Source organism: Gorilla gorilla, chromosome 12 (genome assembly GCF_029281585.2).
Source record: "Gorilla gorilla gorilla isolate KB3781 chromosome 12, NHGRI_mGorGor1-v2.1_pri, whole genome shotgun sequence".
NCBI lineage: Eukaryota > Metazoa > Chordata > Mammalia > Primates > Hominidae > Gorilla > Gorilla gorilla.
In genome coordinates, this window is record NC_073236.2 from 45301283 (window position 1) to 45326548 (window position 25266).

General features: G+C 40.6%; 1 long non-coding RNA gene across 1 annotated transcript; it reads left to right on the forward strand.

The window, feature by feature from the left end:
- The first annotated feature begins 5903 nt into the window (after positions 1-5903).
- On the forward strand, positions 5904-21058 carry LOC129531846 (uncharacterized). Its single transcript, XR_008677280.2, has 2 exons — positions 5904-6244; positions 20657-21058. It is a non-coding gene; the product is annotated as an uncharacterized lncRNA (long non-coding RNA).
- The last annotated feature ends 4208 nt before the right edge of the window (positions 21059-25266 follow it).

Below are 25266 nucleotides of genomic sequence, written 5' to 3' on the forward strand. Positions count from 1 at the left end.
GAGGCCGAGGAGGCACCGAGAGCGAGCGACGGCTGCCAGCATGCTGTCATCTCTCAAGGCCACTGTCTGAGTGGCATTTGCGTGTTCTCTTCATGTCTGTGTGGGTTTTCTCTGGGTATTCCAGTTTCCTCCCCTACATCCCAAAGCTGTGCACGTGAGGTGAACTGCCATGTCTATATGGTTCCTATATGAGTGAGTGTGGGTGTGTGTCATAGATAAGAGATAGCAGAAGAATTGAGAGATGAGTCAGCCCAAGGCAAAGAATGTCTCTTTTTATGAAAATTGGGAGACGTAAAACTGAAACCTAACAGAAAACACTTTCCAAATCACATAAAACATCACTTATCAATTGAGCTAAAAGAACTGCAGCTATAATCAATTATGGATACCATAGGACAGTGGACAGAAATGATATTAAAAAGAGAGACAAAGAAAAAATTGGGACACTTTTTACTCTATAGTCTGTATTTGACTATAAACATCTAATATAACATTTGTGGCAGCAAAAGGATAGGGTTGTACAAGGTACCCTCACTGATGTAGGGCACTGCTGAGGTTGAAGGTGAGATGGCCCTGACCGTGAGGTACCCAATTGGATATGTGTGTAAGGGGTCCCAAAACAGGAGGTGTGAGAAAGGCAACAAAATTGATTTAGGATTAGACCTAAAAATTTAAAAATATGTGCTAGGCTTTGTTTTTTTTAGCCCTTAGTAACAATAGAGAGCATGTCTGAGGGATCTCCAGTTTTACTGCTGAGCTAGGAACGAGCCTAAAAAGTACAGTAAAGCTTCACTTAAGGTCACCCATAGGTTCTTGGACATTGAGACTACACCAAATGACATATAATGAAAACAACTTGGCTGAGTGTGGTGGCTCATGCCTATAATTCCAACCCTTTGGGAAGTCAAGGTGGGTGGATTACTTGAGGTCAGGAGTTCGAGACCAGCCTGGCCAACATGGCGAAACTCCATCTCTACTGAAAATACAAAAATTAACCAGGCGTGGTGGCATGTACCTGTAGTTCATAGCTACTTGGGAGGCTGAGGCAGAAGAGGTGGAGGTTGCAGTGAGCCGAGATCACACCACTGCACTTCAGCCTGGGTGACAGAGTCAGACTCTGTCTCAAATAATAAATAAATAACTAAAATAAATAATAATAAAAATATCTTTATTGTACAATAATTGATAGAAACAAGAGTTAATTTCCTATGGTATATTTCTGGTCACAAGAATATTACCAAACTTCTAAAGAAAGACCAAAACCTTTCTAATATTAAACATTGAAATAAATGCAAGCTATATATACATTTAAGATGAATAAAAGTAAGATAATAATTTATCTGCTTATTCCCACTCAGGATTGCAGATGGCTGTGAACTGTCTCAGCAGTTCAGGGTGCAGGGTGGACACCAGTCCTGGAATCTAAAAGTTTCCCAATATTTTTCTTTGTCTCTGATATTATTTTTGTCCACTGGCTTATAGCATCCATAAGTGACTATATGCAGTTCTTTTACCTCGCAGAGACATAAATCGATAAGTGATGTTATCTATGCATGGAAAGTGTTTTCTGGCTGGGTTTAGTTTTAGGTCTCCCGCTTTTCATAGAAAGAGACATTCTTTGCCATGCATTGTCTCATCTCTAATTTTATCTGCCATCTATTAAAAAAAAGATAACTGGGCCGGTGCGGTGGCTCACGCCTATAATCTCAGCACTTTGGGAGGCTGAGGCAGTCGGATCACGAGGTCAGGAGATCAAGACCATCCCGGCCAACACAGTGAAACCATGTCTCTACTAAAAATACAAAAAAAAAAAAAAAAAAAAAAAAAAATTAGCCGGGCTTAGTGACGTCCCAGCTACTCGGGAGGCTGAGGCAGGAGAATGGCGTGAACCCGGGAGGGGGAGCTTGCAGTGAGATCACGCCACTGCACTACAGCCTGGGTGACAGAGTGAGACTCCGTCTCTAAAAAAATAAACAAATAAATACAAATAAATAAATAAAATAAAAAGATAACTGATGAACCCAGAAAAACAAATTTCGGTAAACTGTCAGATAAAAAGGGATTGTATTATGCTTTTTGTTTGGAGAAGACAGAATATTTAATGTTCTATTTCATCACTGCAGGAGAAAAATAACCTTGCCAGGGCTCTGTGAGAGGGGAAAATTCTGATACGCATTTGCCTCTTTTGAGTTATCAAAGTTACTGCTAAGTGCCACAAAGTCTGAGTCTCACCCTCCTAAAGAGACAAAAGTGGCATTCAGTGGTACACATGCATTTCTGGAATTGCCATAGGTGTCATAACTATTACCCTTCACACAAAAGCAGCATAGAGGGAAAAAGATACCTGTCGGCTTACCAGGGGAGGTTGCTGCTGGAGAGTTGGGCGGGGGGCTTCCCAGGGGTCATTTAAGCCCTTTCCCTGTCTTCAGGAATAACTTCACATAAACTGTCCCCTGCAGATGGGAACATTCTCTCTATTTTAAATGTTTCCAAACAACAGATAGGTTCACTTTTTTTCAGGACCGTGAGGAGGGGTTCATTCATGATTTTTCTTTATTGCTGAGAGACAAAAAAACCTAGATACCTAGATACCTAGATACCTATATCTTACCCATAAGATACTATAAGATCTTCATGAACAGAAATGACTTATCCCCATAAAAGCTAAGTCTATTCTGTCCCTATTCAATAGCCAGTATTAAAGATGATAATCAAATCTATACTACTTACAGCTAAAATTACAAATAGGTAAATCTAAACGTGTCATTGTAGTAGAGCCGCCTCTCCAATACCATGAACTTTATTTGGCTTAGTTGGGTGTAGAAAATAGAAATATACAGTGGCAATGCAGATATACATGGCTCTTTCCTGCTGGTGTTTTGAGGACAGTACTATTTGTCCCTGAGATCTTTCTTCTGCCTGGCTGATCTGGTAGCCTGTATATTAATTTCAACTTATCTATTGTAAAAAAAAAAAAAAAAAAAGGTGAAGCTAGGGCCCATCTGAAACAATGTTATTAAAAATTTGTGAACAAGGACTTCAGCCCATTTGTTGTATTCATAAAGGGTGGCTTCACAACCTCCACCCCCTTTACAAAATTTAGTTACAGAGTTTTGACAGTCATGCAGTCTTTTTCTGAAGTATTTCCAAAAGTGAGACAAGAAAAAAAACTCATATTGAAACAATATTTGTGTGTTTTCGACAGCAGCTAATTACCTCTATGCTGGTTTGAGTTATCACCAGGCTATTTCAGGAGGGTCCAGTGCAAAATCAGCAGCTGGTGAGGCATCTCTTCAAAGTTCTTTGGCTTCTAGCTCCTCAGTGTCCATTAGCTTACTGTTTCACTAAAAGGGGGATGGAGGGCATTTGGTACAAACTTTTACTGGATGACTGCTCAGGAGAATAACTACTGGGGCCATACCTTCAAAAGCTTGCTAATAAAATGAAGTTACTGGAAGTTAATTAATTTTCCTTTTACAGGACAGAGAATGGAGCCTGACACATAATAGATGTTTAATACATTTTCACTGATAAACTGAATAAATGAATTTATGATTATTCAGGAATTGGTGCTTTTTTATGCTTAAATGTTATTCCCCCCCGCCCCCCCCCTACAACCCCCCGCCCAGTGTTCTGGTGATTAACTGTTTTGGTTGCTGTGTGCAAAGGGCCTAACAGTGGAAAAGAGAGACAGACCCTCTGATGGCATGCTATTTGAGGAATACAGTTAATTCTAAGGAGTTCTACTCTGCAAAGTTCAAGTTCACTGCTTTTGCAGAATTTGGATGTGGGGAAATATGAAATGATTTTGACGACCGATCTGATTCTTCTAAGAGTTTAGTTTCACAACAGCTCTTGATAGTTTAAAAGAGGAAAGCATGCGGTGTAGTAATTTAGCCATGGCTAAGACGTGACTAAGACACCTACATTTTCTTCATTGGAAATAAAGATCTGTCAGTGTTAACTAGTTGATTCCCTTTCCTCTCTGCTTCTCTTTAGTGTGGACCTCTGTGCTTGTTTCCTGACGAAAACAAGACTGCCCACAGAGTACTCTCCTCAACCCTGTTAGTCATACCCTCCCTACCTCCCCAGCCCCATTGCCTAGCACTCTTTCTTCTCTGTCATACCAGCAGCTCTGATCTCCTGGGCTCTCCAGACCCAAGTCCTTCTTCTCATCTCACCACTAGCATCACTTCTTTTTCTGCTCCTTGGATAAACTCAGATCTGTCATTATAGGCTGTAGTGAATTCCTATAATTTTACCTTGCTTTGGCATATTTTGAATATAAGCTAGATTTTCTCATCCCAGAAGCAGGGGCTGTCACTCTTGACACAATTCCCAGTTCTTGAACTCCTTCCAATTCCTCACTGTGATAAATCCAGATATCTGCCTTATATAATCACCTCCTGGTGACTACTTCTCTCTAGGACACAACCTACTTGACTTGCACCACTGACCGCCACACCTTGCATAGACTGAGCAGATATATAACAATGGCCACCTCTCCATCTGATTCTAGACTGATTCTATTTCCTAGAATCTCAGCACGATTCTAAGGAACTCATTCCAGCTTGCTCTAAATCCACCAATCTTGACTCCTTATAAGAAACACGTTTGGGTAACACCCTGGAGGCCAATAAAAGCTTCAGCCCACAGGTCTCTTGTTTTCTTTCTTGCTCCCCACCCACTAGCTGAGCGTGCTTGTCCCCTGTGGTTCCCCACTTCCCATTAACCCTGTGAAGTGTGCTGTCCTCTTCCCTCTGAGGTCTGTAGGTAATAAACCACCTCTGTTATTTTATGTGTTTTGTTCACTTGCTTTCTCTGTGTCTCACCTGACTGATATACCTGAATATAGCTTTTTTGCTCATCAGGGCTCTCCCAGAGGGTGACTATTTTGCTTGGAGTCAATTGGACACAGGTAAGACAACAGCCACAATGGTGTCTAGCAGGATATTCCTGTGAGTGGGACACTTGGACACAGGTCAAATGCTTAGGCATTAGGCTATCCACCAGGATTAAAAAAAATGTATTTTGTGAAAAGCATATTGTAAAAATCCACAATCAAATCCCTGGAGCCCCATAAGAGCAGAGCTAGAGTTCACAGCCACCTTCGTGAAGAAACTCTCACTACTAAATTAGAATATATATATATACACACACACACACACACACATACGTATAAAATACCTTCTCACAAAGCTGTTTCTTTGCTTTTATAAGATTTATCCCCCAGTACAGAATAGGCTTTCCACAATTCTCTCATGTCCTTTTACATATGTTTATGTAATTGTTGGGTTCTTCCTTTTTCTCAGTGGGTTGTAATCTTTATAAGGGAAGGAATCCATTTCACTTTTCTCATTTTTACGTCCTTGTTGCTCTAGCATTAAGTCTGGCACATAGTAGGCGCTTAATAAATACTTAATGAATAACATTTAAAAGAGATATATGATCTCCGTCATAGCAGGTCTGAAGAAGGAATGTGACAGCTGCAATAATAACTCATGTGAACAACAAGGTTAGCTGGTAAAATGTGTGGGTTTCCAGAAATCACTTTCCCCTCAAACGCATTTATAAGAATGTTATTGTTAGAAATTATTTCAGCTTCATGTTCATAAAGTCCTTGTCTGAAGTCAAAAGTCATCTGGAAAGATTGGCTGGCTACAAGCCATGATCACTTAGATATGAATAAGTTGAGTTATTTAATACCAGGAGTTACTACGCTGGTGGCATTACTCAACCTCCTGAGTGAGAAAGAACAAGACAGGGAGGCAGGTTTGCTGTGCGCTGGTGACCAAACTGAGTTAGGAAAGACAGAACACACACATACGCAACACGTCATAGAAAGCACGTTTATTACTCACAGACAGACAATGAGGGACAACAGAAACCTAGGATTTATCACCAGCCAGTCCTCTTCAAGGTTCAGGAAAGCTGCCTGGAGCAGAAGGAGTCTCAAAATTCACGGGCACCACTTGCACTGCAGCTGAGGATCTCCAGACAGCAGCATCCCCACCCCCAGGTGGTATGCTCTGCGGCAATAGGAATGGCTCGGCTACAGCATTAAAGCACATTCTGTTTCTAGGGGAGCATGGCAACAGAGCCCCAGCTGTCAGGCCATTCTCCCTATCTCAACATGTTCTAGTGATCCCAGCTGTTCTAGTGATTATAGAGAACTACAAGCAAGAGGGGCGCTGGGGGAAGGTCAGTTCGATGCTTTCTGGAGAACTATCCTTCCAAGGTGGAGGTGAGTTTGGAAATTTAAAATACTTTCTGTTACAGAAAAGATACAAAATGACAGTGAAGCTTCTGCTAGCTCCGATGTGTGAGGGTTTTAGTGATTCAGACACCTGGGCTTCATGAGCCACTTAGGGAAGAGGAGACAGGACCTTGGGCCAGAGAAAAATGGGGATTTACAAAAAGATCCAAACATATTGACAGGCTATATCTTGCATGAAAACAAGGGCTAGATTAAAAAAAAAAAATCTTCCAGCCTGTGTGGGGAGATTTCAATGGCAATAATCCATTGGAATTTGTCTCTGGAGAGAAAAATATACCTGATAATTTATTTGTAATTATAAGCTTCTCATACATGGTTTTAGATTTCAAATTTACATGCCCTCTGATTAGGGCACATACCTCGATTGAAGAGATACAACACCCCAGAAGAGATATGCATTATCAACTTGAAATGAGACTCTACACATACAGCCCAGAATAAATAATGACCTTTTATTCCAGTATCTCTCTCTCACACACACACACACCAAAAACCACTATAAGAAAACAAAACAAAACAAACAAAAAAAACAGCACCAGAGTTGGTTCTTCACTTTGCCTAATCAAGAAATTCAGCCATTGGGATTATAAAATACTAAGTAGAAGTACAATTTGAATCTTTGAAGTTGTAAAAGAGGCAATAGGATACATAAGCAAGGTACTGTTTATTATTAGAAACCTTTAGGCAGACTAAGCCAGGCACCTTGGCTCATGCATGTAATCCCAGCTACCTGGGAGGCTGAGGCACAAGGATTGCTTGAATCCAGGAGTTTAAGACCAGCCAGGGGCTCATGCCTGTAATCCCAGCACTTTGGGAGGCCAAGGCAAGCAGATCACTTGAGGTCACGAGTTCAAGACCAGGCTGGCCAACATGATGAAACCCAGTCTCTACTAAAATACCAAAAAAAAAAAAAAAAAAAAAAAGCAGGGCGTGGTGGCCTGTGCTTGTAGTCGTTCCACTGCAATTCAGCCTGGTTGACGGAGTGGGATTCCAAAAAACAAACAAACAAACAAAAGAAAAAACAATCAGCCAAGGCAATATAGCAAAACATCATCTCTAAAAAAGAAAAGACAAAAATTGGCTTGCATGTTGGCAGGCACTTGTCGTCCTACATACTTGAGAGGGTGAGAGGGTGAGCTCAGGAGTCTGCTGATACAGTGAAATCTAATCATGCCACTGGCATGCGAACCTGGGTGGCAGAGAGATACTACCTCAAAAAAATTAAAAAGGCAGGCAGGCTTGAAAAAAAAAGAAACAATACAACTTGTAGAAGTGCAGCATTTACTTTGGAATGAAAACCTTAATGGATGAGTACACATAAGACGTGGTACAAATGGAAGGAGACGTGGCACACTGAGAGCCGGATGTGAAACTGAGGGAAGATGGAAGGAGACGTGGTGCACTGAGACACGGATGTGAAACTGAGGGAAGATGGAAGGGGACCTGGCGCACTGAGAGGCGGATGTGAAACTCAGGAGAGATGGAAGCAGACCTGGTGCACTGAGAGGCGGATGTGAAGCTGAGTAAAGATGGAAGTAGACGCGGTGCACCGAGAAGCGGATGTGAGACTGAGTGGAGATGGAAGGAGACGTGGCGCACTGAGAGCCGGATGTGAAACTGAGGGAAGATGGAAGGGGACCTGGCGCACTGAGAGGCGGATGTGAAACTAAGGAGAGATGGAAGGACACATGGCGCACTGAGAGGCGGATGTGAAACTGAGGGAAGATGGAAGGGGACCTGGCGCACTGAGAGGCAGATGTGAAACTGAGGGAAGATGGAAGGGGACCTGGCGCACTGAGAGGCGGATGTGAAACTCAGGAGAGATGGAAGGACACCTGGCGCACTGAGAGGCGGATGTGAAACTGAGGGAAGATGGAAGGGGACCTGGCGCACTGAGAGACGGATGTGAAACTCAGGAGAGATGGAAGGACACATGGTGCACTGAGAGCTGAATGTGAAAGTGAGTGGAGATGGAGGCGGGGCGCACTGAGAGGCAGATGTGAAACTCAGGAGAGATGGAAGGAGACGTGGCACACTGAGAGCCGGATGTGAAAGTGAGTGTTGATGGAAAGAGACGGGGCGCACTGAGAGGTGGACATGAACCTGAGGAGAGATGGAAGGAGGCCTGGTGCACTGGGAGGCGGATGTGAAACTGAGTGGAGATGGAGGGGGGGGGGCGCACTGAGAGGCGGAAGTGAAACTGAGTAGAGATGGAAGGAGACGCGGTGCACTGAGGCGGATATGAAACTGAGTGTTGATGGAAAGAGACGGGGCACACTGAGAGGCGGATGTGAAACTGAGGGAAGATGGAAGGAGACCTGGCGCACTGAGAGGCGGCTGTGAAACTCCGGAGAGATGGAAGGAGGCGTGGCACATTGAAAGCGGGATGTGAAAGTGAGTGGAGATGGAAGGAGACGGAGCGCACTGAGAGGTGGATATGAACCTGAGGAGAGATGGAAGGAGACGCGGTGCACCAAGAAGCGGATGTGAAACTCAAGACAGATGGAAAGACACTGGCGCACTGAGAGGAGGATGTGAAAGTGGGTGGAGATGGAGGCGGGGCGCACTGAGAGCGGAATGTGAAACTCAGGAGAGATGGAGGGGGACGTGGCGCAGTGAGAGGCGGATGTGAAACTGAGGGAAGATGGAAAGAGACTGGCGCACTGAGCGGTGGACGTGAACCTGAGGAGAGATGGAAGGAGACGTGGCGCACTGAGAGCCGGACGTGAAACTGAGGGGAGATGGAAGGAGACCTGGCGCACTGAGAGGCGGACGTGAAACTGAGGGGAGATGGAAGGAGACCTGGCGCACTGAGAGCCGGACGTGAAACTGAGGGGAGATGGAAGGAGACCTGGCGCACTGAGAGGCGGACGTGAAACTGAGGGGAGATGGAAGGAGACCTGGCGCACTGAGAGGCGGACGTGAAACTGAGGGGAGGTGGAAGGAGACGTGGCGCACTGAGAGGCGGACGTGAAACTGAGGGCAGGTGGAAGGAGACCTGGCGCACTGAGAGGCGGAGGTGAAACTGAGGGGAGGTGGAAGGAGACCTGGCGCACTGAGAGGCGGACGTGAAACTGAGGGGAGGTGGAAGGAGACGTGGCGCACTGAGAGCCGGATGTGAAACTGAGGGGAGGTGGAAGGGGACCTGGCGCACTGAGAGGCGGATGTGAAACTCAGGAGAGGTGGAAGGAGACGCGGTGCACTGAGAGGCGGATGTGAAACTGAGGGAAGATGGAAAGAGACTGGCGCACTGAGCAGTGGATGTGAACCTGAGGAGAGATGGAAGGAGACCTGGTGCACTGAGAGGCGGACGTGAAACTGAGTAGAGATGGAAGGAGACGCGGCGCACTGAGTGGCGGACGTGAAACCGAGTGGAGATGGAAGGAGACGTGGCACACTGAGAGCCGGATGTGAAACTGAGGAGAGATGGAAGGAGACCTGGCGCACTGAGAGGTGGACATGAACCTGAGGAGAGATGGAAGGAGACCTGGTGCACTGGGAGGCGGATGTGAAACTCAAGACAGATGGAAAGACACTGGCGCACTGAGAGGCGAATGTGAAAGTGAGTGGAGATGGAGGCGGGGCGCACTGAGAGGCGAATGTGAAACTTAGGAGAGATGGAAGGGGACGTGGCGCACTGAGAGGCGGATGTGAAACTGAGGGAAGATGGAAAGAGACTGGCGCACTGAGCAGTGGACGTGAACCTGTGGAGAGATGGAAGGAGACCTGGTGCACTGAGAGGCGGACGTGAAACCGAGTAGAGATGGAAGGAGACGCGGCGCACTGAGTGGCGGACGTGAAACCGAGGGGAGATGGAAGGAGACCTGGCGCCCTGAGAGGCGGATGTGAAACCGAGGGGAGATGGAAGGAGACCTGGCGCACTGAGAGGCGGATGTGAAACCGAGGGGAGATGGAAGGAGACGTGGCGCACTGAGAGCCGGGTGTGAAACCGAGGGGAGATGGAAGGAGACCTGGCGCACTGAGAGCCGGATGTGAAACCGAGGGGAGATGGAAGGAGACCTGGCGCCCTGAGAGGCGGATGTGAAACTGAGGGGAGATGGAAGGAGACCTGGCGCACTGAGAGGCGGATGTGAAACTGAGGGGAGATGGAAGGAGACGTGGCGCACTGAGAGCCGGATGTGAAACTGAGGGGAGATGGAAGGGGACCTGGCGCGCTGAGAGGCGGATGCGAAACTCAGGAGAGATGGAAGGAAACCTGGCGCACTGAGAGCCAAATGTGAAACTGAGTGGAGATGGAAGGAGACCTGGCGCACTGAGAGGCGGATGTGAAACTGAGGGGAGATGGAAGGAGACGTGGCGCACTGAGAGCCGGATGTGAAACTCAGGAGAGTTGGAAGGAGACGTGGCACACTGAGAGCCGGATGTGAAAGTGAGTGGAGATGGAAGGAGACGGAGCGCACTGAGAGGTGGACATGAACCTGAGGAGAGATGGAAGGAGACCTGGTGCACTGGGAGGCGGATGTGAAAGTGAGTGGAGATGGAGGCGGGGCGCACTGAGAGGCGGATGTGAAACTGAGTGGAGATGGAAATAAGTAGTATAGTGAAAGACTGATGTGAAATAGCACAAATGGAAGGAGAAGCAGTACAGTGAAAGATATGTTTTCACATGGAAAGAAGAAAGAAGAACTACCCCATATTGCAGCGCAGAGAGGCAGAAAAATATGAGAGAAACGCACAACAAAATGTGCAGATTTTACATACATCTCATTGTAGTTTCAGAAAAAAAAAGACTAAGGGAGACAGAAAATGTGAAAAGATTAAATTGAGAAAAATTGTTAATCCTCAGGTCCAGAAAGTCTAAAGAGTCCAGATATTTTTTAAATGACATCTAGATTTAGTACATGAAAAGAAGAGAAAAAGAAGTGACTGAGACAGACAGATCTTAAAATAGACACAGAACAAAAGACAGATAACCCATAAAGTAAAGGCTCACTGCGCTTCCCATCAGCATTTTGGGAGAGGAACGATGGTCTAATACAATCTTCAATGCATTGAGAGAAAAGAGTATCAACCTAAAACTCTGTTCACAGTAGTCTTTCTTTCAGAATTGTAAAATAAAGACATTTTTGGACAGATCAAAACTGAAGAATCACCGAAAAAATCTTCTCCATGGGAATTTGTAAAGAATGTATTTCAGGAGAAGAGTAAATGAGCCTCTGTGAAAAGTCTTGAGTTACCGGAAGTAATGTAGATACCAAAGCCAGTGGTAAATCCCTATTGGGCAATTATTATGCACCAGATAATTTCTGTAAGCATGTTTTAGTTCATTTAATCCTTATTACGATACTATGAGTGAGATCCTATTACTAAACAAGTTTAACTTGTCTTAAGATGACAGAATTTATAAGTGGCAGGAGATTCACAGCCAGGCAACGTGCCTGCAGACACCACTGCTTACTACTCTGTTGTGGTAAATAATAAATATTGACATTATAAAGCAATAATGGCAATGTCTAATCTGTGAGAAAATAAACAGGTTACCAAGAAAACACCAGGCAATGACAAATAACTTGGGGATGACTAGAATTAAGTGTTCTAAACTTAAATTTTTCTTAAGTAGAATGCAAATACTGGACCTAGTAAGCATGAGTGTTAAATTTGCTAGAATAGTCACTAAAAGAGAAAATAACAGCTTCTAAGCATATAGGAAAAAAAAAGCAATTGAATGAGAAAAAGCAAAGAACAAAATATATCAATTAAAAAGAAACTAAGAAAAAGACATAAATTAGTGAGACAAAAACATAGTAAGATGGGAGAAATAATTCTAAATAGATAAGTAATTGTTATAAATCTAAAGACACCAAACTTTCTATTTGAGAGACCAGGATTAACAGAATGGATTTTATAAATTTATTTTGTTGAAAAGATACATACATATTCAAAGTTAAAACACAGAAAAGATATAGCTTACAAATATTAACTATAAGTAACTGGAGCAACTATATTAGCATCTAAAGAGACAGATTTAATGTAAATGCATGAATAATGACAGGGAAAGTCAACACATACCATTAAAGTTTCCATTGTTTAAGAAGATACTATAGTTTTAAACCTGTGTGACCAGCTTCAAAACATACAAAGTGAAAACAGATTTAAAGTAAAGATGGAAAAAGTCACAATTATGATTGTGAAAGATTTTTACATGCCTCTCTCAGTAATTGAAGATAAAAAGTAAATCTACTAGAACGTAAAACGATTTTAAGAACAAACCTTGAAGCTCTATTTTCCTGACTTACAGAATATTGAATACCTCTAGCCATTTATTTGTATCCATATTTGATAAGATTAACAAATTCAACTATATTATATACATGATACATGATGTTATTCTCAAGCAAATAAGAAACATATAGAAAAGTTAGTCTTAATAAATTGAAAGTGTTGCTATATCATCCAAACTCATTCTCAGAATATAATTAAATTAGAAAAATGTTTTTAAAACTAGTAAACCTCTATATGTGTAGAAGTTTAAATAATAAGAGAAACCATAGTAAAATTTAGAAAATTTTATAATTAAACAGTTATAAAATTTATGCACAAATGACTTGGAGAATATGGATAAAATGGAATTCAGAAATATATATTAGAAATATATGTTATTTGAAAAGAAAGCATAAAATTAATGAGATAATGTATTAGAAAAATACTGGGATGAATGCAAAGACAAAGAAAGAAATAAGAATAGAAATTAATGCAATAGAATGCACACTTATACTTCAGAAGATTTCATAATCTAAAGGAATTCTTAAATTAGTGAAACAAGCCTACATTCATAGTACACACTTGAATTGTGACAGAGATGGCATTTCAGATCACTCCTACTCAATAAATAATCAGGGCACTGATTATACATATAAAAATGAAATTATATTATCTTTACAGGCTTGGTAGACAATATGCGAGAATATTGTTATGATTTTAGTATAGGGAAGGATTTCTCAAATTTAAAATGATGCAAATCATAAGCAAAAAATTGATAAATTCCAGTTTTATATAATTTAAAACGTTTGTTTTATAAAAAAATAGAGTGAGAATATAGTAAGCTAGAAATAGTTCAACTGTCCATCAATAATAGAAAGAATAAGTGAATTAAAGTATATTCATATAACAATACTATACAAAAAGACAAGATACAGCTAAATTCAGCAATGGTAAATATTAAAAATAGAAGTGAAAGAAGCTTATCAAAGAGCCTTATATATAACATAATTTCACATAAATGAAGTTTAAACCGTATCGAATATATATATATTCATATTTTTTGCCTGTTGCTTTTGTACTCTATCTCATTTTAAAAACTCAAATATTATTTCTATTCCTTTATACATACAATGTTATTTCAGATTTATCTTCAATTACTTTGCTTTCTTTTTTTTGGAAAGGAAATTAGTATATGTGAATATGTGTTAATATGTATGAATATATATACATATGACTATATATGGATGACAAGACATGATAATTTACAAAAATGGCTAAAAATGTTTCTAGCTACATGAATAAAGAAAGTCTACATCTCCACCTTTAAATCTGGATGGGGACATGTCTTGCTTTGGCCAGTGGGACAATATCAAGTGTGATGCAGTCAGCGACTTGCAAAGTGCTTGAGAATCAGGGCGTGTTTTCTTGCTAAATTTAGAGCCCTGAAATCATATTAATGAGGCTGAACTAGCCTGATGGAAGATGAGTGGTCACATGGGGAGAAGACATGTGTCCTAACTGGCAGTCAACCGGCCCTTGGTACTACCTGTGAAATACCAGACATTTGGCTGAGACCATCCTTGTCAGTATAGCCCCCAGCTAAACTGCATGAGTAATCTCATCAGAGATCAGCTGATAGAATGTAGTGAAAAGAATTGTCCTACATAAATCTGAGCTCAATAACCAGCTCTTGTTGTAAGCAATTAAGTTTTGGGATGGTTTGTCATTTGGCAAAACATTTGGCAACGAGTATGTCTATAAAACTTCTAAAGTACTAGCAGCATTTTATTTCTTCATTCAAATAAAAATTTTATGTATTTATTTTGTTACTATCCTTAAAGTTTCATATATCTACTTTGTACTTTCTAATGTGTGACACATCATAAAACTTTCTAAAAAGAAAAAAAGTTCTTAAATTTTATGTCTACTTTAAGGATCATTAAAAAGTAATTAAATAAAGATACGTTTAGCCAAACAAAAACTGAGTTTACCACAACAGATACTTACTAAAATCTATACTTCAACAATACGAGTAAAGATCCAAAAAGGAAATTTTCTGATTTCCAGAGAAAGAAAAGCAAAGTAATTGAAGACAAATCTGAAGCATCATTGAATGTACAAAGGAATAGTAATAATATCATTTGAGTTTTAAAGATAAACGATAGCACACAGGAGCAACATGCAAAAAAGTTGATTGCATTCTACACGCTAGCAATGGATAATTAAAAATTGAAATAAAGGGCTGGGTGCGGTAGCTCATGCCTGTAATCCCAGCACTTTGGGAAGCCAAGGGAGGTGGATTACCTGAGGTCAGGAGTTCAAGACCAGCCTGGCCAACATGGTGAAACCCCATCTCTACTAAAAATACAAAAATTAGCCAGCTGTGGTGGTGTGTGCCTGTAGTCCCAGCTACTTGGGAGGCTGAGGCAGGAGAATTGCTTGAACCCGGGAGGTGGAGGTTGCAGTGAGTCAAGATCACACCACTGCACTCCAGCCTGGGTGGCAGAGCAAGACTCCATCTCAAAAATAAATAAATAAATTGAAATAAACAATATAATAAAATAATGAAATACTTAGGGGTAAATTTAATACATATATGCAAAACTTACACCCTGAAAATTATAAAGCATTGCTGAAAGAAGTGCTTAAAAGACATAAATCAAGAGATATAATATTTTTATATATTGAAAGAAAGTGTTAAAATGTCAGTTCTTCCCAAACTGATTTATAAATTAAACATAGTTCCAATCAAAATTTCAGAAGCTTTTTTAGAAATTATCAAACTACTTCTAAAATTTATGTGAAAAATAAAAATGACCACAAGTAGCACAAATCATTTTGAACAAAGAAGATGGAGAATTCACACTAGCTGACTTCAAGCCATATGATGCAGCTATGGTATTGGTGTAAGGATAAATATTAGATTCCTGGAACAGAATAGAGTCCAAAAATGAACCCACATTTTTATGTTCAACTGCGTCTCAGAAAGGGGGCCAAGGTTATTCAAGGAAGAAAGTATTACCTTTTCAACAAAAGATCCTGGGACTACTGTATTTTCATGCTTATAATAAATAAGAAAATATTGACTTTTACTTCATACCACATACCAAAATTAACTCAAAATGCATTATACACCTAAGCATAATCATTATAATATAATAAATATAGAAGAAAATATGAACAAGTCTTTGCAGCTTTGGGGCATGTAAAAAGATAAACAGGACACAAAAATCATGAGTCACAAAAGAAAAATAAAATTATTCTTATCAAAATTAAAACTTTTACTGTTTGAAAAACACGTATTTTAAAAATGAAAGGCAAGCTACAAACTGAGAGAAAATATCATCTCATAAAGAATTTGTATTGAGGATATATTAACAAATTCTCCCAACTCAATAATAAAAACAGAAATAACTCCCAAAAATGGGCAAAAGATATGAACCTTGAAAGACATATTATAAGTACCAGATAAACTCATAAATATATGTTCAACATCATTAATCATTGGAGAAATACAAATATAAGCCACAATATGATACCTCTATATATTCATTATTATGGCTAAATTTTTTTTAAAAAACTAAAGATTTCAACTGTTGTCGAAGATGTAAAGAAATTGGAACTCTCATATATTGATGACGGGAATATAATATGGTACAATCATTTTGGAAACCAATTTGGCAGTTTCCATTAAGTAAATAATAGACTGAAAATATGATCTAGTTGTTCTACTCTTAGGTTTTTACTCAAGAGAAACGGAAACATGTGTCTATGCAGAGGCCTTTACATAAATGTTTGTAGAGCTTTATTTGTAATAGCCCCAGACTGAAAATAAAAAACTAAATATGTATCAACAGGTGAATGGATAAGCAAATTGTTGTGTATCCATACTAGAGAGTGGCTGATTTTAATGTATGTGATGTCAGTGAGTTTGCAGGGTTCCTAAACATTTGAAAATGGGCTTTCTGTGAGCTGGTATATGCTGACTGTAGCACACCACTGGATATAAATAATGTATATGTGAAAGTCAATTTGTTTGCCTTGTATTTGTATAATGCCTTTTAATTCATAGTATTTTGCACAGATTTTTCTGGAAGACAGGAAATTTTCAAGTATATTTAATACATGAGGAAATTAAAACTCAGAGTTTGGTGACTTGCATTATCAGGAAGGATGACTTTGGCAGTCAGTAATAGAAAACCCTTACTTAAACTGACTTAAAAACAAGGAACTTAATATTGTCCATAATGGGAAGATCAGGAGAAGGCAACGTCTTAGAATTGATTATGAGGCTCATGATGTGCATAACCACCCTACATTTTCCTTTTCTCTCCTCTGACATCCTTTGTGTTCATTGGATTTTCAGGTTGGTTCAGGCAGCCCAGCAGGACTTGACAATGTCCAATGCAAAGACAGAGACTATCTACCCCTCGCCCATGACTTAGGGTCAAGGACCTTTTCTTAGAAACTCTGCCTATAGATCTACCTAATTTCCCATTGGCAACAACTGGGTAAAATGCCCTTGGCTAGAGCACTCCAGAGTGAAAGGGTGGGATATGTTGGCTGACTTTCGCTAAACAGTTTATACCAATAGCGCTGGGATGTGTCATCCTCCTCTGATATCCCTTGGAGAAAGGTGGATATCCAAACTCGTCTGGCATTCTGTTAGGGAGGAGGCGATGGGGAGTGGAGAAGCAACTGGTGGTGTCCATTCATTTGCGAAAGTCACGGTCTAATTGGTGGTGACATTGGGAATCTAACTTTATAATCAAGTTATATCAACTTTATAAACTTTATAAACATGACGTCTAGCTTCTCTGCGAAGATGTAGGCAAAATTTATGATTTTCCTCTTTGAACTCCTGAAACATTTTTGAATGCTATTATCTTTGTTGGTTTATTAGTTCAACAAAGTTGAATGGATTAACTACTTACTACGTTTTACATTCTAGCAGGTGTGTGTGTGTGTGTGTGTGTGTGTATTTCTTGTGTGAGCATATATATAAGCTCTGTGTAACTGGGGGAAACACTTTTTTTAACCAATTTACACTCTCACAGTCCGTTACATATAACTAGGGGGAAACTTTTTTAAACCAATTTACACTCTCAGAGTACCTTACATATGTATGTATGTGTGTGGGTGTGTGTGTATATATTATATATTATATATTGTTGACCACCAAAGAAAACTAATATTTTCAAGCTTCCCTTTCACCAGTCTTTGAACTACTTTTTTCTCTTACTTTCCAATATTATTCACCACCATTCAACAGAAACAAACTTTAAAAGCAGAGCCCCAAATGAGAATTTTTTTGAAATGATTGCAAGCAATGGAAAATAAACTGTTACAGCCCCAAATATCTTGCAACTGTAACTATAGTGTTCACTGCAATGATTACTATAATGTGCAGCGTGGCAGAGTTACAGTTACCACAGGAATCATAAATTTGATTTTCCGAGGTTTTGTGTGTTCAAAATCTCAACTATAATACTGCCTTCACATATTGTTTTTTCATTCGTTATACATGTACTTGGGTCCAAAGTAGGCCACCCAAACTATAAAATCAAGAATGTTGGTCACTTTCTTCAAAGATTACTAACTCAGCAATGTTAGAGTTAATTCAGAAAGTGCATTTGCAAGAAAAAAATGATCTTACTTCAAGCATAGCAGACTGAATTCTTCCAACTCAGCTTACGCCATTCCTTGGAAAAGAAATTCCCTCTATATTTTCAGCTTTTGATCTATTCACTTTAACAATATTTATGTGAATTGGTGCTATTCCATGTGGATGACAGATGATGCAGTTTTATCAGTGCTTTGTTGGTTGTCTTTTGTTTTCTAATAATTTATTTATATAGTATTTCCGAGTAGATTATCTCCTGGCTTCAGTCTTTTAATAAAGTTCATCTTATTTTCTGAAATAAAATGCTTTATTACCCATAATACAGTGACCATAATTCTCTCATCGAAGCTGCCTCTTCTATTGTTTCTTCCCCATACAAGATAATTGCAAAGATAATACCGGCTATGTGCTGCTTGAAACACAAGGAACCCATGACTCTGAATTTAATGGAAAGAGAGTATGAATTCCTGTGGATATAAAGTTTTGTAAGACTCTAGATTTACCCTTTACTCTCTACTACAGGTCTGTCTTGATACTTCAGAAAAAGTTAGCTTTTCCATTAACTTTGGAGACACACAAAATTTCCCACATCTATTTGCCTACAGTAGATCAGAGGATTGCTTTCATCTGTTTTCCCCTTGAGAGGTCAACAAGAATTTCCCACACCACTGCTTTGGCATGGCTAACAGCGGCAGCTCATCTTATTGAGCCATTTCTTCCACATCTCATGTTATGGATAAGAAATGTTCATAATCATTAACGCCCAAAACTTGCAGACTATGCTGTTTTATTTTGAATGCTTTACATTGTCACAATTTTCCCATTTCTTTAATGTAGGCAGACAAAATCTACATGCTGTCTCTCTCAACAGAGGCCCGAGGTTGTTGATTAAAACTTTGCTTGACAGAAGGCATTTAAAAATGATTGTCGAAGTAAAAATATAGAAAAGAATATGATAGTTGTGATGATGCCAATTTCAGTAAGGGATGCATATGTAGTGTAATTTATTGCATTAACTACAACTAAATCAAAACCTGCGACAAGATGGCATATTTAGCAAACTCAGTCATTTTGTAATGATGAGGTGATGACTCATCACAAACTAGGAAAAGACAAGGGCGACATTCATTGCATCAACATGTTGGCAGGCAGATTTGGCAATGTCACTTGTCTCCAAGTTGCTTATGCGTAATTCACCTGAATAATCTTCAGAAGCCTAAGTACTTATGTCAAGTTCAAATTACTCAATTCACGACAAATGAGTGAGGAAAGAAGACAGAATAAATTAGGCATACATACACACACACACACACACACACAAACACACACATACGAACGTTTACTGTGCTCATTAGAATATCCAGCAAACATTTTTAGATAAGTTTTTAGACAGCTGGGTATCATATCAATAGCAAATATCCCTCATGTTTAATTTGGAATGTGTCTGTCTCTGAAATAATAACTTTTGCAGAAACATGAGGATTGGCTCTGGGAAATTGCCTTAAGTTCATGTTAAATGAGCAGCAAAAGATTTCATGAAATGAAATGAAATCTACATGGTGAACTGAGTTGATGTAGATGGGACTCAGTCCGCTAATACACATGGAAATCCTGGATAAAATATAATAACTGCAGCACATAAATCCTGTAATAGGAGGAAAAATTAACTAAATGGCAATCACATTCAGCTCTCATTAAATGCCTGTGATGAAAATAACAATGAAATACAATCTTACTCCTATTAGAATGGCTAAAATCCAAAAAACTGACAATACCAGTTGCTGGAAAGGGTATGGAGCAACAGGAACTTACCGTCATTGGTGGTGGGGAAGCAAAATGACAAAGCCACTTTGGAAGACTGGCAGTTTCTTACAAAGCTAAACATACTACTGGCATATGATCCAGCAATTGTGCTCCTAGGTATTTTTCTGACTGGTTTGTAAACTTATGTCCACAGAAACATCTTCATGCAAATATTTTCTAATTGTAAAAAACTGGAGGAATCCAAGATGCCCTTCAGTAGATGAATGGATAGAATTCATAAAATGAATATTATTTATCAATAAAAGGAGTGAGCTACCAATCCATATGACAAAATGGAAGCATCTTAAACTCACATTGCTAAGTGAAATAAATATATGAAGAGGCTATATAATACATGATTCCAATCATGTGACATTCTTAAAAAACAAAAAAATAGGGACTGAAAATAGATGAGTGGTTGCCAAGGGTTTGAGGAAAGGGAAGAGTTAAAAAGATAAAGCACGGTAAGTTTTTCTTTTCTTCATAATTTTATTTATTTATTTATTTATAACTATCAAAAATGTAAAACAGCTTTGGGTTACAAGAAAGTTGCAAAGATAATACTGAGAATCCCCCAAACCCCACTCGAGTCTTCCTATTATTAACATTTCACTCTAGTATGGTATATTTGTCATAATGAATGAGCCAATATCAACACATTATTCTAAGCTAAAGTCTACTCTTTATTCAGATTTTCTTAGTTTTTATCTAATGTTCTTTTTCTGTCCCAGGATCCCATCTTGGATACCACATTACCTTAAACACTGCCTCAGCCAGGTGATCAAGGTCAACGTCTACTGTGATAAGTCATGGTTTTGGTGTGTACCCTTGATGTGATGTGATAAAAATGGCACTTTACCTCTGTGGTCTTCCTCTGAAAAATCCCGTAACAGCAGCCTAATCATGAGAAGCACATCAACAAAACTCAAACTCAGGGACATTCTACAAAATACCAGGCTGTCCCTCCCCGAAATTGTCAAGTTCACCAAAAACAAGGTGAATCTAAGAAACCTGTTACAGCCAAGAGGAGCCTAAGAAGACATGAGGACTAAATATAACATGGAATTCGGGATAGGATTGTGCTACAGAAAATGTACGTGCTAATGTGAGATGTTAACAATTGGAGAAACTCAGTGTTGGGTATAAGGAATTCTCTGTATTATGTTTATCTAAAAACAATTCCATGGTGAGCAAACTTAAGCATAGAAATGTTAAATAAATTGTCCAAAATAGAGAAGTAAATATCAGTGCCAGGTTTCAAGCATAAGAATCATCAACTCTGAACTTTAAACACAGCTCTGTATGGTACTTTTGTTTATATCAATGCCTAGATAGATAAATAGGTAGATAGATAATTTCCAAGTGCTAGAAACAAAAAAGGAACTAAAACTGATAAAGAATATAAATAAGGCCAGGCAGGGTGGCTCACACCTGTAATCCCAGCATTTTGGGAGGCTGAGGCAGGCAGATCACTGAAGGTTCGGAGTTCAAGACCAGCCTGGCCAACTGGGGAAACCCTGTCTCTACTAAAAAAAAAAAAAAAAAAAATAGCCAGGCGTGGTGGCATGTGCCTGTGAAGCAAGAGATGTGAGATGAAAAACAAATTTTTCCTCTTTCTTTTGATATGAGCAGCTTCCCCCTTGAATCCCTCCTCACTCCTTGTGATTTTACCCTGCTCTGTAAGTTTTATGAGTTTATAGATTCCTGTTTTCTGTAACTAGTGTCTGTAAGTCTCTGTAGCACCGTGGAGGTAATGAGACATGCTTGAGCAAGCTTAGATTGCAGCCATCTGGGCGCCATAGCAAAGGACACGAGATAAGGCTGTGCAGGCATCTTGAGCAAACCTAGATAACAGCCACCTGGCCTGCACAGCAAGAATCATGTGTAAGCTTGAGTTAGGAACCTGTCACAGTTTGATTAACTGCCTTTGTTCTGCTTCTGTAAGCTTGCTTTCCACACCCCACAAGCTTTGCACCACTGGCAAGCCACCCTCCTTCAGTTGCATGAATAAAACTCAAGCCCTGTCTTCTTTTGTTGCTCAGCCTCTGGATATTAATCCACTAAGCCAGTGGCAACCTAAATAAAATCCTCCTGTTCCACCCATCTGGTGTCTCCAGTCTCCTCATTCCTGCAACACCTGCAATCCCAGCTACATGGGAGGCTGAGGCAGGAGAATCACTTGAACCTGGGAGGCAGAGGGCACAGTGAGCCAAGATGGTGCCACTGCACTCCAGCCTGGGTGACAGAGAGAGACTCAGTCTCAAAAAAAAAAAAAAAAAAAAGAATATAAGTGAATGTTGACCTTATGGGGACTCATTGGTGTTTCAGACATCAAGACTATAGGCTAGAGTTCAAGACCCAGTGAGGAGATGTGATATGATTTTGTGTGAGGCAAGCATCAAAAGCAGACACCTGTGTGTAAAGCCCAGAGATCTGAAGAGCTAACCTGTCTGTGAAAAGGGAATTAGATAAAACACAGGCTACCAGTTCACAGATGCTAGAGATAGCTTGCTGTCAGCCTAGGGGAAATTCTCACCAACTGAAAAATTCCTATCAGTGTTCAATGACATACGACATTCATAGAGATTCTGAATTGCCCAAGGAGTTTCCAAATTGTAATTCTAATCCCTGAGTTTGGGGCAATTTAGTGGCTTTGTGATAAGAAAGGGGAAATGTAAAACTTCTCTTGTAAGACTCATGGTGTGAGCTGGTCCTGAAGTTCTTGATCATTTTGTTAGCACCCAAACTGGTTTGTCAACAAACTTTGAGAGTCAAAACCTTGAGAGACATGCACATCAAAGACCATGACAAAAAGGGAAGAAAAGCAACAACAGCATAGAAGACCCTCTGGCCCTCTGCAGGCTGGGTTACAGCCTTCTCTTCACCATTGCATTTAGATTATAGTCATTGCAAAAGTACAATGATGCTCCTACACCCTGTACAGCTGTATCATCCACCAGATTGTCAGCTTAATGAGGGCAGGGCCAGACTACCCCACAGCTGGTCTGTCTCTCACATATAGTAGGAACTCAATAAATATTTGTTGCACTGAAAGTATAGCCTTTATAACTTGGATTAGTCTCTGGTGGGCACAGCATAAAGCTTCATGTCAACTCCCTAGACACCTCCCCAGACTTATTTAGGACATTTTGTGCCTCAATGTGCAATCTTTGACCAGCAGATTAAGCCTTTCAAAAGTAATGTCTTGGCCAGGCACAGTAGCTCAGGCTTGTAATCTCAGCACTTCGGGAGGCTGAGGTGAGCAGATCACTTGAAGTCAGGAGTTTGAGACCAGCCTAGCCAACATGGCAAAACCCTGTCTCTACTAATAATACAAAAATTAGCTGCGCCTGGTGGTGCATGCTTGTAATCCCAGCTACTCAAGAGGCTGAGACATGAGAAGCAGTTGAACTGGGGAGGCGGGTGGAGGTTGCACTGAGCCGAGATCATGCCAGTGCACTCCAGCCTGTGTAACAGAGCAAGAAAATATCTCAGAAAAAAAAAAGGTAATTTTTTTTCTGGATACCTTGCTGGTGCTTCAAGTACAGCATAGCTGAGACAAAGTATGTTCTTTTCTCTCAAAACTTTATGGTACCACCTTATTTCCATGAATTTTTTTTTCTAAACACTACCAAACACGTGGTCCTGGGGAGACAGAGGTAACTTTTCCTGTTCAACTCTAACCACACCTGCCTCTGGCACCACCCTCACACCTACCCTAACTTGTGAGGGCTGTGCTCAGATTCACCTCCACTAACCAGACCTTCCCAGCCTGTGTCCTGTCCCTCTCAGGGCCACGCTCTGCATAATCTGTTGATTGGGAAGGTGGTCTGATAAGAGAATTGATAGAATTTGAGTGTGGGAAGTAGCCTTAGGGCTGTTTACCTTCAAGGTACCCAAAGCCAACTGGAGAGATTTTTAAGTCCTTGATTACCAAGCCCCACCCTCAGGTTATTATCACAGGACTGGTTTGCCAACAAGCTTTGAGAGTAAAAAACTTAACCCAAGGGGCCTCATTTTATATATAATGAAACAAAGAGCCAGTGAGGCCCTAAGCTCAGGCCAAGTCTGCAGTTATTAAGCTGAGTGGCAGGTTCCGCAAGACAATCCCACACTCTTGAGTCATTAAGGGTTCATTTGTATAGGTTCACAGCTCTATACCTCACAAGGCTGTTTGCATTTAAATGCATATCATAAGAAGGTTATAATAGGATTCTTTCTTACTCTCAGCTGAGACCTTGAATGGCCTGAGCAGACCCTGGGAGAAAAAGGCTTCAAAAGTGCCCCAGGCAGTGCTGCATCAGTGAAGCAGTTCTGGCCACAGAACACTCCCCTGAGGCTCCTCCAGCCATGGCCCCTGTCCCCATGTCCCCGCTGGAGTGCTCCAGGGACTTTGAGAAACCTGGGTCAAGGTCTCACAATGAAACCTGCCTCCCTTGGCTGAGACACAACCCTCCAAGGACTGTCTATAAAAGGCCCTCAAGTTTACTCTTTTAACTACATGTGAGGCCTAGGGTCACAAATCCCATTTTTGGTAATGTTTTTACAAGGCCTGTGATGGTTTGAATGTTTGTCCAAATCTCATGTTGAAATGTGATCCCCAGTGTTGGATGTGGGGTCTGGTGGGAAGTGTTTGGATCATGAGGCAGATCCCTCATAAATGGCTTGAATGACCTCACAGTTCACAGGAGATTTGGTTGCTTAAAACAGCTGGAAACTCGCTTCTCTCTCGTGCCCACTTTCACATGTAGCATGCTGGCTCCCCATTCACCTTCCACCATAAGTAGAAGCTTCCTGAGGCCTCACCAGAAGCAGATGCCAGCACCATGCTTCCTATACAGTCTTAGAAATGTGAGCCAATTAAACCTTTCGTCTTCATAAATTACTCAGTCTCAGGTCTTCCAATATAGCAACTCAAAATAGACTAACACAGCCTATGTTTTAGATGGTGGGAGTGTGTGGCATGCTTGTCGTGTTTTCGGGCTGTAAGAGCTTCAGGAAGATTCTCATTTGGACATCTGACTCATTCATGCAGTCTGTGTAATGCCTCAATGCTGGATAATTTCTGCTGTGAAAAGCACAAACTGGCAGGGGACACACCTGAGGTTGAAGCATCCCCATTCCTCAGGGGGACTCACATCTTCAGGAAGGTTTCCCTGAATATAGTAGTTAAGAAGGAATTACGTAGGCAGATAGAAAGGGTATGGGAGTTCTTGGTAAGGCTTTTCTTTTTAATGAAAAGCAGCCCCAAGTCATTTTCTAACAAAGTGAAGACTGCAATCTGGGAGCTTGCATGGGTGAATGCCAACAGGAAGTAAGGACTAGACATTTTGAAAATGGT